The following is a 16490-nucleotide window of genomic DNA, read 5'->3' on the forward strand; positions in this document are numbered from 1 at the left end:
ATTTGAATTCAGTGTTTATCATTCCAATATGTGTCTTTATCATTTAACTACATAAATATATGAATCCTGAAACCATATTTTAATTATGAATTCATATCTTAAATTTTGTATACATTTAATCAAAATCTATGTATACTTTGCAACTTGCTTTTTTTCACAAAATATTAGATTTTTTGAATTATCCATGTTGACTTATGTGAGGCAATTTATTCATCTTTGTTGTGTAGAATTCCACTGGATAAATATAACCCAATATATTTAACTCTTCTACTCTGATGTTCCCAGTATTTTGCTATTATAAAATTGCTATAAAAAAAATTGCTCTAACTATTCTTATTTATGTTGCCTTCTGTACATGTGATAGAATTTCTCTAGCATATACACCTAGATATTGAATTATTCAATTATAATGTGTGCATATCTTCAACCTTGTTCATCTTGTCTATGGTATCTTATTATTTTATATGTTTTTATATATAATATTCTTTCCTTATTATGATTTCTTTTTCTAACTTCCTGAATTGAATGCTTATCTCATTAATTTTCAGTATTTCTCCTTTTCTATTATATGCATTTTTTAAGGCTACAAATATCCAAGTATTGGCTTAGCTGTATCACATAGATTTTGATATGTAGTTTTATTTTTATGTAGTTCATGCTATATAATTTCTAATTTCTACTAGGCTTTCTATTTTGATCCACAAGTTATTTAGAAATATATTATTTAATTTCTAAACATACAGAGATTTTTTAAAAGATATGTATTTGTTGTTGGTGTCTAACAATTGCATTGTGGTACCAATTTTTTAAAAAATTTGTTCAGACTTATTGTTTAAATGTGGTCAATTTTTTTTTAACCATCGCATGTGTTCTTGAGAAAAATTTTAATCTCTGTGTCTGGGAGATTTGTCCATTTCTCTTTGTAACTCTGGTAGTTTTGCTTTAATTAGAGGCTAAGTTCATGTAAACTAAGAGTTGTTATATTGTCCTAGTGAATAATTCTTTTTATTTTGTAAAAATTTTCCTTATTCTTAGTAATTCAATATTTGACTTAGACACTATTTTGTTTAATAGTCACATAACATATTGATTCTCTGCCCTTTAAGTTTCACCCTATTTGTGTTCTCAGGTTCAAGGTGAGTAAATCTTTAAAGAGCATTTAGTTGGATTTTAAAAAATCATCTCTTACAATCTCTGTATTTTAATTGGTGTCTGTAGTCCACTTACATTTTGGATTTGCCATTAATTTTATGCTTCCTATTATGCTACATTTTCCCCTTGTATGCCTTATTTACTTAAAATTGATCACTTTTCTTTTTTTTAAATACATTTTCCCCTCTACTGAACTAGCAGGTATTTAATTCTTTTGTGTTTTTTGTATGATTATAATTAAATTTTTAGTGTGCTTACAAAACCAAACTCTAAAACTCATCAGTATATTTACCATTTCCCAACCAATACAAAATTTTATAGTACTTTAACTTCAATTATCTACCCTCTATATTTTACTTAATTCATAACAAATACATTAATTTTAACGTTTTTGCCTCATGAAGGTGTAATATTTATAATAATTATAATTTTAACAGTCATTGTTTGTCCAGAACTTCCCATGTTTATAAATTTCTTTGCTCATTATTCCATCTTGCATCTCAGATTTTCTGCATGTGTTCAGTTTCCTTTAGAGAAAATCTGTGGTGGTAAACTTAACTTTATTCACACAAAAATATCTGCAGCCCACCCTCAGTTTTGAAGGACTAGCTGGGTACCAGATTGAAAGTTGTTGTCTCTAATCATTTAGAAGATATTTCACTCTCTTTTGGCTCTTGTTTAGGACAAGTCTGTTGACAGTCTAAATGTTACTCCTTTTCAGGCAGTCTCTCTTTTCTCTCCAGATGTTTTTCAGGTTTTCTGTTCTTTTTCTTTGGTGTTCTGTTGTTCCACTACAATAAGTCTTGTTATAGATCTCTTTGTGCTCCTAGAATCAGGATTTATAACTTTCACTGATTCTCAACCTTTAGTTCTTCAAATATTCCTTTTCTCAGTTACCTATTTCTTTCTCTCTTCCCTCTTTCTCTCTCTGTATTCAAATTATATTTATCATAGATAGTCTTTTTTGATGATCTATGTCTCTTAACTTTAGCATTTTCTACCTCTTTGATATTATCAATGACATTTTGGGTAATTTCCTTTATTTTTCTATTAGTATACTAATTACCTTTTTATCTCTTTCTAATCTGCTTTTTAGCCTGTCCTTTTTAATGAGTAAATCTTTCATTTCTAGAAATTATATTTGATTTTTTGAAAATTTTGCTAGAAATTTATCTGGTACATTGTTCCATTTTAGTGTTTTTTAAAAAATTATTCTGCTGTCTTAATCATGTTTATTTTATATCCTGAACCCAATAATTATATTATCTAAAGTATTTTAGGGGTAAATTTTTCTTTTCTTTTCTTTACTGGTTTTCATTCATGGTGCTTGTTTTCTTGTTTGACATGTCACTTTGATTTGTGAGCTCTTTTGTGGGAATTCTTCACAGCATAGTTTAGGAGTGAGCACTTCCAGAGAGGTGCCCCTTGGTTGCTACCAAATTGGAACCATTTTATGTTAATTTCTTGTTTGGGGATGCTCAAGCTTGTCAATGTTACAAATTCATATGACACTATGTAAATATTGTTTCATTTTACCCACTTATTTTAACATCCATTGATGATTCTTGCCTGAGTCAGCTACTACTATAATGTTTCTGAAATGATAATTTTCCTAACTTCATTGTTCATTCTACATTTATTAGGTGGCGTTCTACTGTAAGGGAGATCTTTCCCTTCTCCCATATTTATTTATTTATTTATTATGAATTTTTATTTCATGTGATGGATTATAATCCATTACTATCATGTATTTTGATGCTCAAATTCTTCCAGAACTGCTCAGTGGGAGCTATTTCAAGGTGTCTCCTATGCCCTTTTAATATATCCCCATCATTCTTGAAGCTCTTCCTTACTTTCTGGCACAAACCTTGCATTCCAGGCTCCTCTTGTAGTTTTTGTGCCCTGTCCTGAAATCAACCACTTCTTCAAGGAGTTGGGTTTTTTTCATGGAGAATGGTATTTAGATACCAAAATGTGGTTACTAGATGTGTTTATGCTTCTGGGTTGTCATTGTTTCTAGGCCCATTTATCTGAGAATACACACACACACACACACACACACACACACACACACACACACAGAGTCTATTATCTATTTATCTATCTTTCTATCCTCTATCTTATTGTGCCTTGTATCTATCATCTATCCATACCACAGGGTTTATTCTAGCATTTCATTTTCCATATTTACAACTCTCTCTTCAAAAGAGTTGGGTAACATGGCTCCCGATATCTTAAATGCACCTACTTATATGCTCAATCATAGAAATAGTTTCAAACTTGCTAATTAAACACTTAGCAAAAAGTCTGTTGATTAGAATTCGATATTTGCCTTTAGTGTGGGGTATATATTAAAATATCTGTGTTCAAAAGGATCTTGGGTTAGTTCTTTTCTTCCCTCTTCCCTGTGGTTTTGTTAGTCATTTTTAATACAGTCAGGTTAATTTGTGAGTACAGAAAACATGAATGTGGTTCCAAAAGTAAAAAAGTATACAAAAGGGTAATACTCAAAAGAAGTATGACTTCTCCTATTTCTTCCACCCAGCTTTCCTCACCACCTTTAAATAACCAAACTCATTAATTTCTGATTTACTTTCCCTGTGTGCTTTTTTTTTTAATTTCTAAATATTTTTGGAGGATTTTACGTGCGAGTTCTCGGCTGAGTTTTGTCTTAGTGTTCTTCCAGGCAGTGCTTGAAGAATGGCGCTCAAGGTGAAACCTATCTTCCATCCGCGGATTAGAGTTTGATGCCAGAATTTAGCTATAACTAGATATTCCTAAAATGTCCTCAGTTCTCCTTTTCCCTGATGCACCTTCCTCTTGCTCTTCTGAAACATAGGTTTGAGTGAAGTGAATTGAACACAGGGAAATGAACAGTGAAAAGTGAGAGTAACATTAATATGTGTTCTGATAAATCCTCACAGACATCTGCAGAAGGACCTTTCATTCAGCAGTTCATTTGCTTTACGCACTGAACACATGTTTCTGGAGAGGCCTTTCCTGAGCCACTTTCACTAGGGGCTGTTTCAACATATTTATTGCAGTGATGAAGACCTGGGTTAGGGCAAAAACCTTCAGGAATTTTGTAGATAAAAGATGGCTTTCTCTTTTAGGTGAGGGTTCCCATGAGGTATATGAAGGGTCAGAGGATTCTGAGGGCACTGGTGATATGAGCGAATAGTCTTAAGAAGTAAGTTATAAACAATGGTGAGAATTCAGGCCAGAATTAGGGCTCCAGGAGAGTGAAGGGGAGGGTTAATGGGGCCCACTGGAGATTTTAAAAAGGTCTTCCCCACCCAAGCCTTGATGTACTCCTTTTTTTTTTTGAATTTTTAAATTTTATTTTATTTATTTTTTATACTGCAGGTTCTTATTAGTTATCCATTTTATACATATTGGTGTATATATGTCAATCCCAATCTCCCAGTTCATCCCACCACCACCACCACCACCACCCCACTACTTTCCCCCCTTGGTGTCCATACGTTTGTTCTCTACATCTGTGTCTCTATTTCTGCCCTGCAAACCGATTCACTTGATGTACTTCTTTCCATAGCCCTTCTTTCAAGATGTGATACTTCCATGATTCACACTGAACCCTGATCTTTGTTTTCCCTGCAATCTACAGTCTTTTGGTATAAGAGTCTACATTGATAGTGGCTCAGATACAGTTGGACATAGTTCACATATTTTAGAATTTTAGTTTAGATGTAAAGAGCTAAGATCGTTAACAGAAGTTGCTGTGCAGTTGGTTCCTGGTTTGCCATCTACTGTACGTATTTCTTCAATAATCCAAATCCAACTCCCAGACAAAAGTGGTATTGGCCTTGGAGCATAATACTGGCACATCTGCAGCAAATGCTATTTCTTCTGTGTTGTCCAAACAGCTTTCTCCAGTTATTTTTGGTGTTTTGCACAAGAATACAGGACTTGATTGAAAAAGATAATGAGATAGAAAGAAAAAGTAGCATAGGGTTTCCTTGTTTTTTCCTCTTAATGATTTTTAAATTAAGATCTCTGACCCTCTTTGCGTTTTTTTAAATGAATTATTTTTCTCTGCAGGGAGAAGGTAAGGGGAGGGTCCCAATGCTCTGATTTTTAGGAGGGAAAAATAAGATGAGCTTAAGTTACTCTTTCCAAGGGTTGGCAAACTATGGCCCATGGGCCAATCCAGTCCTCTGTTTTCTTAAGTGGGTAAATGGGTTTTATTGGAACACAGCTATGCTTATTCCTTTATATACCATTTATAGCTGCTTTCCCACAATATCAGAGTTGAGCAGATACAACAGAGATCAGATGGCCTACAAAGACTGAAATATTTTCTGTTTTGCCCTTTTCAGAAGAAGTTTGCCAATCCTTGCTTTAGAATGTTTAAAACTTTTGAATATGTTGGAACAGAATTACTCACTGAACTGAGTAGTTCACTGCTTTTCTAAGGCCAGCTGTCCATTTTGGTATTTCCAATAGGATGTACTCTCATATATATGCCTTCAAAGGATCCTACTTCTCATACTCTCACATTTGTTTTTTTTTCCCTACTTGAAACACGAATTCTCCCAATTAACATTAAATGAGTTAATACATATAGTGTCTAGAACATAGTCAGTGCTACATAGTTATTTTTTATTAATATTAGAATGTATAGTTTGCATGAATTACTATCATCAAAGACCAAACTTTTGTGTTAGTGATTTAACAATAAATGCATAGAAGAGATTTGGTGATTACCCTCCAGTGCTGAACACTGAGTTAGGCACTGAGAATTAATTGGTGATCATGGTAGGCAGGATTCTATCTACCCTCATGAAACTTACATAGTCTAGCAGGGACTCAACGTGTTTACCCACTGCCTTCTCTTGAGGAAGAGTCAGGTTTGAATTATACGGAGTTATGGTTGAGCATAGCCAGGGCACATGATTATTCTCCAGGTGTACTTTCACTTACTGGGATTGCTTACTTCCTATAATACTTTTATAGTTCTTGGCTTGCAGTTAAGAGATCAATTTGAAAGTTTACTGCTTTTTCCACTAGTTATTCTGGACCTTAAATTTGCTGAACCCAACACTGTGAGCTTAGTTTGACCAGGGTGGGACTGGAGAAAATTTTAATTCTGGTGATGCAGCAGTCAGAATATTGGCTAAAGCACAGGTGAGTGGGTGGGTTTTGTAGGTTAATTCTGGCTAGATCTTGACTTTTGGACACAAGGGGGAAGGGACTGAGTCTGGTCATAAACTGGACTTTGGGGTTAGATTGTGGGTGGAATTCATGCATTAAAGGATCTAGAAGGATGCCTGGCCCATGGAGTATGCTCCGTTAAGTGGTCCTCTCCCTCCTCTTTTTTTTTCTTCATCATCTTCTCTGTCTATTTCATTCTCCTCTTCTCTTCCTCATTATTCTCATAATAATAATTATTATCATTACCTAGACATTTGACATAGTGTACCAGCAACACTAGGGTGAACTAGAAAATCTCTGCTCATAAGCATAAGGAGAATTTTTGGAAGCCCCTCTGTCTGTGCCTGTGTCTTGAGTGGAAAAATGTCTCCTTGAGAATTTATAACCATGGGCCTGTACCACATACAGATTAGGCATTCACATTTATACTCTTTACATGTTCTGGGGTCCTAATATTCAAGAAATTAATTTTAAACTTGCTCAAAGCTGGTATAAGTAGGGTCCCTGGCAGAAGAAAACACAAAATCACCTTTGAGGCACACATGCTCAGCCCTAATTCTAAAGATTAACCACAGATAAAGCAATGCCAGAAAGAGTTAATAATCCAAAATTTTGAAACACAAAAGTAAAACCATGAGTATAAGTCATGAGACACAAATATGGTGGTCTCAGAATCCCATGATTTCCAATTATGAAATGATTACATAAATACTATAAAATAAACAACAATATTATTGAAGTCATAGAAATAGTCAAAACAAGAGAAGGATGAGAGACCATGAAAACAAGAGTAGGTAAGATTTAAAAAGGGACTGAATAGAACATAAAGTGTTCTGAAGAGTGCAAATGAAAAATTAGCCACACCCAGAATCGTGTTGGTGAAACTGTAAAACACCAAAGTAAAAGATAAGATTTAACAGACAAAACAGGATGAAGGGGGAATAAAAAGACTTGTAGAAGCCATTTCTAAGTGATGGAGATCTAGCTATGGGTAGTTGTCTGTTCTTCAATTCTTTGGCATATTAAGTGAAACCACTGTTTTAAATAAGTAATGTTAATTCAAGTTATTAATTTATTAAAAAAGGTTGAGAAACCCTGATCCAACAGAAGTGGTGATGTAATTTTGGCCCTGTTTCTCTTCACTTCTGCTCTCCAATCATTCCATAACATTTCTTAGAAGCATAGAGCAACTGCACAGGTGGTCTGTCAAGCCCATGGCATTAGCCATATGGTAGGTCTGAGTCTGAGTAGCCATGCTCAGAGGAGAAATCAGATCATATGAGTGGCTTTTCAGTCCAAGGTTCAAGAGGATAAACAGTAACATTTTTGTTAGAATATTCTTTTTTCTTCCCCTATTGAACTTTCCTTTTTCTCCCTCAATTTCCTTGTTACTTCTTGAGGTCAGTGTGGCTCAGTATATAGCACACAGGTTTTGTGGTCATACATCCCTTGGAATGAAATCTTCCCTTGCTTCCTACCTACCTCGGCAACCTAAGGCGTAGAAACCTCTCTAAGCTCCAGTTTCTTCATTGGCAAAATGAGCATAATAGCCATAACGAGTATGCAGGTTTGGGAAGATTAAATGCTATCAGGTTTGTGACATACCTGGAACATAACAGGTATGGAATGAATGTCAGTTTGCATCCCTTTTTCTATTTCCTTTTTTCTAGTGTCTTCTTTTCAAAGAGAAAATATTAGCCTACCGAATGCAGCAGAGTGTCTTACATTGTCAATAACTATTTGTTGAATATTTGGATTTGGCTTGTTTTAGACTCAAGGAGAGAGGTTCACATTCCCTTAGAGAAGATTAAGAAAGACTGTTTTCATGAAAAGAATATTTTTATTATAAGAAAGCAGATTTCAGTTTTTGCTGTGATGTAAAGCATTAAAATTCATGTTTTCAGGAACTCAAAAAAACATGAAACAGAATCAGTCATTCAGAAAATAATCATTGAACACCTGCAAAGTACATGATACCTGTGCATAAAATTATAAGGTTTCCCTGAGGGCAAGGGGCTGAGATTCTCCTAGCAGGAGACCGCCTGTTTACTCTGACTTTCCACTACCCCTGACCACTCTTGATAAGACATTTTTAAAGGATTTTTGACACCTCTTCTGTTGGCCTCCAACAAATTTTATCATTCTTAACCCATGAATTTTCCAGTGCTATAAAAAAAGATAGCTCTGCCTTAAGTAAGTTTTCAAATGTCCTCTTTTTAGTTTTTTTATTTTTTTCAGAGATATCTGAAGTTATCATTTTATTAATTTTATTTACATATATTTTAAGTTTTATAAGCCTATATGGTTTTTTTTAACATCTTTATTGGAGTATAATTGCTTTACAATGGTGTGTTAGTTTCTGCTGTATAACAAAGTGAATCAGCTATACGTATACACATATCCCCATATTTCCTCCCTCTTGTGTCTCCCTCCCACGCTCCCTATCCCACCCCTCTAGTTCACACAAAGCACCGAGCTGATCTCCCTGTGCTATGCAGCTGCTTCCCACTAGCTATCTATTTTACATTTGATAGTGTATCTATGTCCATGCCACTCTCTCACTTCGTCCCAGCTTACCCTTCCCCCTCCCCGTGTCCTCACATGTCCCCAGTCCATTCTCTACGTCTGTGTCTTCATTCCTGTCCTGCCCCTAGGTTCTTCAGAAACATTTATTTTTTGATTCCATATATATGTTTAAGCGTACGGTATTTGTTTTTCTCTTTCTGACTTACTCCACTCTGTATGACAGGCTCTACACCGTCCACCTCACTACAAATAACTCAATTTCATTTCTTTTTATGGCTGAGTAATATTCCATTGTGTATATGTGCCACATCTTCTTTATCCATTCATCTCTGGATGGACACTTAGGTTGCTTCCATGTCCTGGCTATTGTAAATAGTGCTTCAGTGAACAAGGTGGTACATGACTCTTTTTGAATTATGGCTTTCTCAGGGTATATGCCCAGTAGTGGGATTGCTGGGTCGTATGGTAGTTCTATTTTTAGTTTTTTGAGGAACCTCCATACTGTTCTCCATAGTAGCTGTATCAATTTACATTCCCATCAACAGTGCAAGAGGGTTCCCTTTTCTCCACTACCCTCTCCAGCATTTATTGTTTGTAGATTTTTTGATGATGGCCATTCTAACTGGTGTGAGGTGATACCTCATTGTAGTTTTGATTTGGATTTCTCTAATGATTAGTGATGTTGAGCAGCTTTTCATGTGTTTGTTGGCCATCTCTATGTCTTCTTTGGAGAAATGTCTATTTAGGTCTTCTGACCATTTTTGGATTGGGTTGTTTGTTTTTTTGATATTGAGCTGCATGAGCTGCTTGTATATTTTGGAGATTAATCCTTTGTCGCTTGCTTCATCTGCAAATATTTTCTCCCATTCCGAGGGTTGTCTTTTTGTCTTGTTTATGGTTTCCTTTGCTGTGCAAAAGCTTTTAAGTTTCATTAGGTCCCATTTGTTTATTTTTATTCTTATTTCCATTTCTGTAGGAGGTGGGTCAAAAAGGATATTGCTGTGATTTATGTCATAGAGTGTCCTGCCTATGTTTTCCTCTAAGAGTTTTATAGTTTCTGGCCTTATATTTAGGCCTTTAATCCATTTTGAGTTTATTTTTGTGTGTGATGTTAGGGAGTGTTCTAATTTCATTCTTTTACATGTAGCTGTCCAGTTGTCCCAGTACCACTTATTGAAGAGGCTGTCTTTTCTCCATTGTATATTCTTGCCTCCTTTATAAAAGATAAGGTGACCATATGCACCTGGGTTTATCTCTGGGCTTTCTATCCTGTTCCACTGATCTATATTTCTGGTTTTGTGGCAGTACCATACAGTCTTGATTACTGTAGCTTTGTAGTATAGTCTGAAGTCAGGGAGCCTGATTCCTCCAGCTCTGTTTTTCTTCCTCAAGATTGCTTTGAATATTTGGGGTCTTTTGTGTTTCCATACAAATTGTGAAATTTTTTTTCTAGTTCTGTGAAAAATGCCATTGGTGATTTGGTAGGGATTGCATGGAATCTGTAGGTTGCTTTGGGTAGTATACTCATTTTCACAATATTGATTCTTCCAATGCAAGAACATGGTATATCTCTCAATGTGTTTGTATTGTCTTTAATTTCTTTCATCAGTGTCTTATAGTTTTCTGCATACAGGTCTTTTGTCTCCTTAGGTAGGTTTATTCCTAGATATTTCATTCTTTGTGTTGCAGTGGTAAATGGGAATGTTTCCTTAATTTCTCTTTCAGATTTTTCATCATTAGTGTATAGGAATGCAAGAGATTTCTGTGCATTACTTTTGTATCCTGCTACTCTACCAAATTCATTGATTAGCTCTAGTAGTTTTCTGGTAGCATTATTAGGATACTTTATGTAGAGTATCATGTCATCTGCAAACAGTGACAGCTTTACTTCTTCTTTTCCAATTTGGATTCCTTTTATTTCTTTTTCTTCTCTGATTGCTGAGGCTAAAACTTCCAAGACTATGTTGAATAATAGTGGTGAGAGTGGGCAACCTTGTCTTGTTCCTGATCTTAGTGGAAATGGTTTCAGTTTTTCACCATTGAGAACAATGTTGTTTGTCATATATGGCCTGTATTATGTTGTTATAACTTCCCTCTATGCCCACTTTCTGGAGGGTTTTTATCATAAATGGGTGTTGAATTTTGTTGAAAGCTTTTACTGCGTCTATTGAGATGATCATATTGTTTTTCTCCTTCAATTTGTTAATATAGTTTATCACATTGATTGATTTGTGTATATTGAAGAAACCTTTCATTCCTGGGGTAAACCCCACTTGATCATGGTGTATGGTCCTTTTAATGTGCTGTTGGATTCTGTTTGCAAGTATTTTGTTGAGGATTTTTGCAGCTATGTCATCAGTGATATTGGCCTGTAGTTTTCTTTTTTTGTGACAACTTTGTCTGGTTTTGGTATCAAGGTGATGGTGGCCTCATAGAATGAGTTAGGGAGTGTTCCTCCCTCTGCTATATTTTGGAAGAGATTGGGAAGGATAGGTTTTAGGTCTTCTCTAAATGTTTGATAGAATTCGCCTGTGAAGCCATCTGGTCCTGGGCTCTTGTTTGTTGGAAGATTTTTAATCACAGTTTCAATTTCAGTGCTTGTGATTGGTCTGTTTATATTTGCTGTTTCTTCCTGGTTCAGTCTTGAAAGGTTGTGCTTTTGTAAGAATTTGTCCATTTCTTCCAGGTTGTCCATTTTATTGGCATAGATTTGCTTGTAGAAATCTCTCATGATCCTTTGTATTTCTATGTCAGTTGTTACTTCTCCTTTTTCATTTGTAATTCTGTTGATTTGAGTCTTTTCCTTTTTTTTCTTGATGAATCTGGCTAATGGTTTATCAATTTTGTTTATCTTCTCAAAGAACCTGATTTTAGTTTTATTGATCTTTGCTATCATTTCCTTCATTTCTTTTTCCTTTATTTCTGATCTGATATTTATGTTTTCTTTCCTTCTGCTAACTTCGGGGGTTTTTTGTTCTTCTTTCTCTAATTGCTTTAGGTGTACGGTTAGGTTGTTTATTTGAGATGTTTCTTGTTACTTGAGGTAGGATTGTATTGCTATAAACTTCCGTCTTAGAACTGCTTTTGCTGCATCCCATAGGTTTTGGGTTGTCGTGTTTTTATTGTCATTTTGTTTCTAGGTATTTTTTGATTTCTTCTTTGATTTCTTCAGTGATCTCTTGGTTATTTAGTAGTGTATTGTTTAGCCTCCATGTGTTTGTATTTTGTACAGATTTTTTCCTGTAATTAATATCTAGTCTCATAGCATTGTGCTTGGAAAAGATACTTGATATGATTTCAATTTTCTTAAATTTACCACGGCTTGATTTGCAACTCAAGATATGATCTATCCTGGAGAATGTTCCATGAGCACTTGAGAAGAAAGTGTATTCTGTTGTTTTTGGATGGAATGTCCTATAAATATCAGTTAAGTCCATCTTGTTTAATATGTCATTTAAAGCTTATGTTTCCTTATTTATATTCATTTTGGATGATCGGTCCATTGGTGAAAGTGGGGTGTTAAAGTCCCCTAGTATTGTGTTGCTGTCAATTTCCCCTTTTATGGCTGTTAGCATTTGCCTTATGTATTGAGGTACTCCTCTGTTGGGTGCATAAATATTTACAATTGTTATATCTTCTTTGATTGATCCCTTGATCATTATGTAGTGTCCTTCTTTGTCTCTTGTAATAGTCTTATTTTAAACTCTATTTTGTCTGATATGAGAATTGCTACTCCAGCATTCTTTTGATTGCCATTTGCATGGAATATCTTTTTCCATCCCCTCACTTTCAGTCTGTATGTGTCCCTAGGTCAGAAGTGGGTCTCTTGTAGACAGCATACATATATGTCTTGTTTTTGTAACCATTCAGCCAGTCTGTGTCTTTTGTTTGGAACATTTAATCCATTTACATTTAAGGTAGTTATTGATATGTATGTTCCTATTACCATTTTCTTAATTGTTTTGGGTTTGCTATTATAGGTTTTTTCCTTCTCTTGTGTTTCCTGCCTATAGGAGTTCCTTTAGCATTTGTTGTATAGCTGGTTTGGTGGTGCTGAATTCTCTTAGCTTTTCCTTGTCTGTAGAGGTTTTAATTTCTCTGTTGAATCTGAATGAGATCCTTGCTGGGTAGAGTCATAGTAGTTGTAGGTTTTTCCCTTTCATCACTTTAAATATCTCCTGCCACTCCCTTCTGGCTTGCTGAGTTTCTGCTGAGAAATTAGCTGTTAACCTTATGGGGATTCCCTTTTATGTTATTTGTTGCTTTTCCCTTGCTGCTTTTAATATTCTTTCTTTGTATTTAAGTTTTCATAGTTTGGTTAATATGTGTCTTGGTGTGTTTCTCCTTGGATTTATCCTGTATGGGAATCTCTGAGCTTCCTGAACTTGACTGACTCTTTCCTTACTCATATTAGGGAAGTCTTCAAATAGTTATTTTCTCAGTCCCTTTTTTTTTCTCTTCTTCTTCTGTGTCCCCTATAATTCGAATGTTGGTGCATTTAATGTTGTCCCAGAGGTTTTCATTCATTTTTCTTTACTCTGCTCTGTGGTAGCTATTTCCACTATTTTATCTTCAAGGTCACTTATCCATTCTTCTGCTTCAATTATTGTGCTGTTGATTCCTTCTAGAGAATTTTTAATTTCATTTATTATGTCGTTCATCATTATTTATTTGCTCTTTACTTCTTCTAGGACCTTGTTAAGTGTTTCTTGTATGTTCTCCATTCTATTTCCAAGATTTTGGCTCATCTTTACTCTCATTACTCAGAATTCTTTTTCAGGTAGACTCCCTATTTCCTCTTCATTTGTTTGGTCTGGTGGGTTTTCATCTTGCTGCTTAATCTGCTTTGTTTTTCTCTGTGTTCTCATTTTGCTTAACGTTCTGTGTTTGGGGTCTCCTTTTCACAGACTGCAAGTTCATAGTTCTCGTTGTTTTTGGTGTCTGCCCCCAGTGGCTAAGGTTGGTTCAGTGGGTTGTGTAGGCTTCCTGGTGGAGGGGACTGGTGCCTGTGTTCTGGTGGATGAGGCTGGATCTTGTGTTTCTGGTGGGCAGGACTGTGTTCAGTGGTGTGTTTTGGGGTGTCTGTGAACTTATTAAGATTTTAGGCAACCTCTCTGCCAATGAGTGTTGTTGTATTCCTGTCTTGTTAGCTGTTTGGCGTGGGTTGTCCAGCACTGTAGCTTGCTGGTCATTGAGTGGAGCTGGGTCTTAGCATTGAGGTTGAGATCTGTGGGAGAGTTTTCACCATTTGATATTACAACGGGCCGGGAAGTCTCTGGTGGTCCAATGTCCTGAACTCAGCTCTCCCACCTTCGAGCCGCAGGCCTGACCCCTGGCAGAGCATCAAGACCCTGTCATCCACACGGCTCAGAATAAACAGGAGGAAAAAAAAAATAGCTAAAGTTATTAAAATAAAATAAAGTTAATTAAAATAAAGTTATTAAAATAAAATATATGTTATTAAAAATAAAATAACTAAAAATTAATTTAAATAAAAGAAAGAAAGAAAGAAGAGAGCAACCAAAGCAATAAACAAATCCACCAATGCTAAATGCTAAAAACTGTACTACAAAAAACAACAGAAAGAAAAATAACAAATGGACAGACAGAATCCTAGGTCACATGGTAAAAGCAAAGGTGTACAGACAAAATCACACAAAGAAACATACACATACACACTCACAAAAGTGAAAAAGGAAAATATATGTATATATATGTAAAAAAATAGCAAGAGAGCCACCAAATCAATAAACAAATCTACCAATGATAGTAAACTCTAAATACTAAACTAAGACCAACATAAAACCAGGAGCAAATTAGATGCAGACATCAAACTCCAAGTCTACAGTTGCTCCCAAAGTCCACCTCCTCAATTTGGGATGATTCGTTGTCTATTCAGGTATTCCACAGATGCAGGGTACGTCAAGTTGATTGTGGAGATTTAATCTGCTGCTCCTGAGGCTGCTGGGAGAGATTTCCCTTTCTCTTCTTTGTTCGCACAGCTGCTGGGGTTCAGCTTTGGATTTTGCCCCGCCTCTGTGTGTAGGTTGCCTGAGAGCATCTGTTCCCCGCTCAGACAGGACGGGGTTAAAGGAGCAGCTGATTAGGGTGCTCTGGCTCCCTCAGGCTGTAGCACATGTTCTCATTTTGAAAAGAGCTTGTAATATATCTTTCTGTTAAGTCAGATATTTTACAGCTATGAGCACTGTTTATAGATGTTGGCAGAGGCTGTTTCCAGTAGCAATGCTTGGGCTCATCTGATTGATACCTTCCTTCTTGTCTGAGAATTTTTTATTAAACATCTTGTTTCTATACCTGCAGGGCTGACGGTATCAAATAAAGCAGGTGTTTCAGCCTGAGAAACTTCAAAATGTCAGGTTCTGTTTGTTATTGATGAATTGGAGTAACAGGGATGATTGAGTTATTGCATGTTTTCAGAAACTCACCATGAACAACTAAAGTAAACATAAAGCCAAATCACATAATATTATATACAGAGCTGAGAGTACATGTGAATGTAATAAACCAGCTCCTGAATAAGCTTTGTGTCTAAATAGAGGTGGTCAGGCAAAATAGCCTCTCTTGGGTCAGCATGAACTTATGAAAGTTAGGAAATAATAACCAGGTCATTGTACAAATAAAATTTTAGGACACACTTTCTCTACAAGTATTTTAAAAGGACTGTATATTTTCAAAGGAAATAAAACCTGTTTTCGGCATCTGGCGTTGTGGTAGGTAGAGTATGGAGAGGCTAGATAGGAAGAAATGGTGGGGGGCAGAGAGGATAAAAATTGAGTCAAAGGTCTCAGAGTTGAGAATGTTGTTGGGGGAAAGAAAAGTAATTGTACTGGAATGAAGTGAGAAATCAATATGGACAGGTGAAGTGGAGTTGAATTATGGAGAGCTTTGAAGAACCCAGTGAATAGTTCAGGCTCAATTTGGTAGGTGGGGGAGGGAAGAAATAATCTTAACATTTGGAGTCGGAAGGTAACTTTGAGATCCATGTAGTTCGACCAGTTGAGAGGTTGAGGCTCTTCAGCCACATCCTCAAATGTTGACGAGCATCTGCTTTCATCGACAGAGCTCTCACTATTTCTCAAGGCAGCGGTCTCTGGAAATCTTGACTGTTCGAAAGTTCTTTCTTGGGTTGAGTTGAAATCTGTCTCCTTGTGGGCATACAGAGCACTCCTAATCCCCCTTCTGTATGGCAGCCCTTTAAATATTTGAAGACAGCTGTCATGTCTTCTCCCAGTCTCTTACAGTTTATGAGCAGAGGAGAAATGTAATGAATGTCATGTTTACAGGATTGTCAGTTACTTTTAAGATGCAGAGCTCTTTGACTATGGTTCAGGGATTGGGCTTCATGTGCCTCCAAGTTGTCATGGTGTTATTCACCCCAAGATATAAGACAAGTATGTCTTTGATTTCATGCTTTCTTTAATGACAAGGCTTAGCAATCTTTCCTTTCTTCCTCCCTCCCTCTCTTCCTTCCTTCCTTTCTTCATTCCCTCCCTCCTTCTTCCTTCCTTCCCTTCTTTCTTTCTCTCCCTTCCTCCCTCTTCTTCTTTCCCCATCCTTTCTTCCCTTCCTTTCTCGCTTCCTTCCTTTCAAATACTTTTCTTCTCTTCTGTCATAGG

General features: G+C 36.0%; 1 protein-coding gene across 6 annotated transcripts in view; it reads left to right on the forward strand.

Annotated features, from left to right (window-relative positions):
• The window catches only part of COL14A1 (collagen type XIV alpha 1 chain), a 267412-nt gene that overhangs the window by 64139 nt on the left and 186783 nt on the right, over positions 1 to 16490 (forward strand). The window lies entirely within an intron of this gene.

The sequence above is a fragment of the Tursiops truncatus genome, chromosome 17 (assembly GCF_011762595.2).
Source record: "Tursiops truncatus isolate mTurTru1 chromosome 17, mTurTru1.mat.Y, whole genome shotgun sequence".
Classification (NCBI taxonomy): Eukaryota; Metazoa; Chordata; class Mammalia; order Artiodactyla; family Delphinidae; genus Tursiops; species Tursiops truncatus.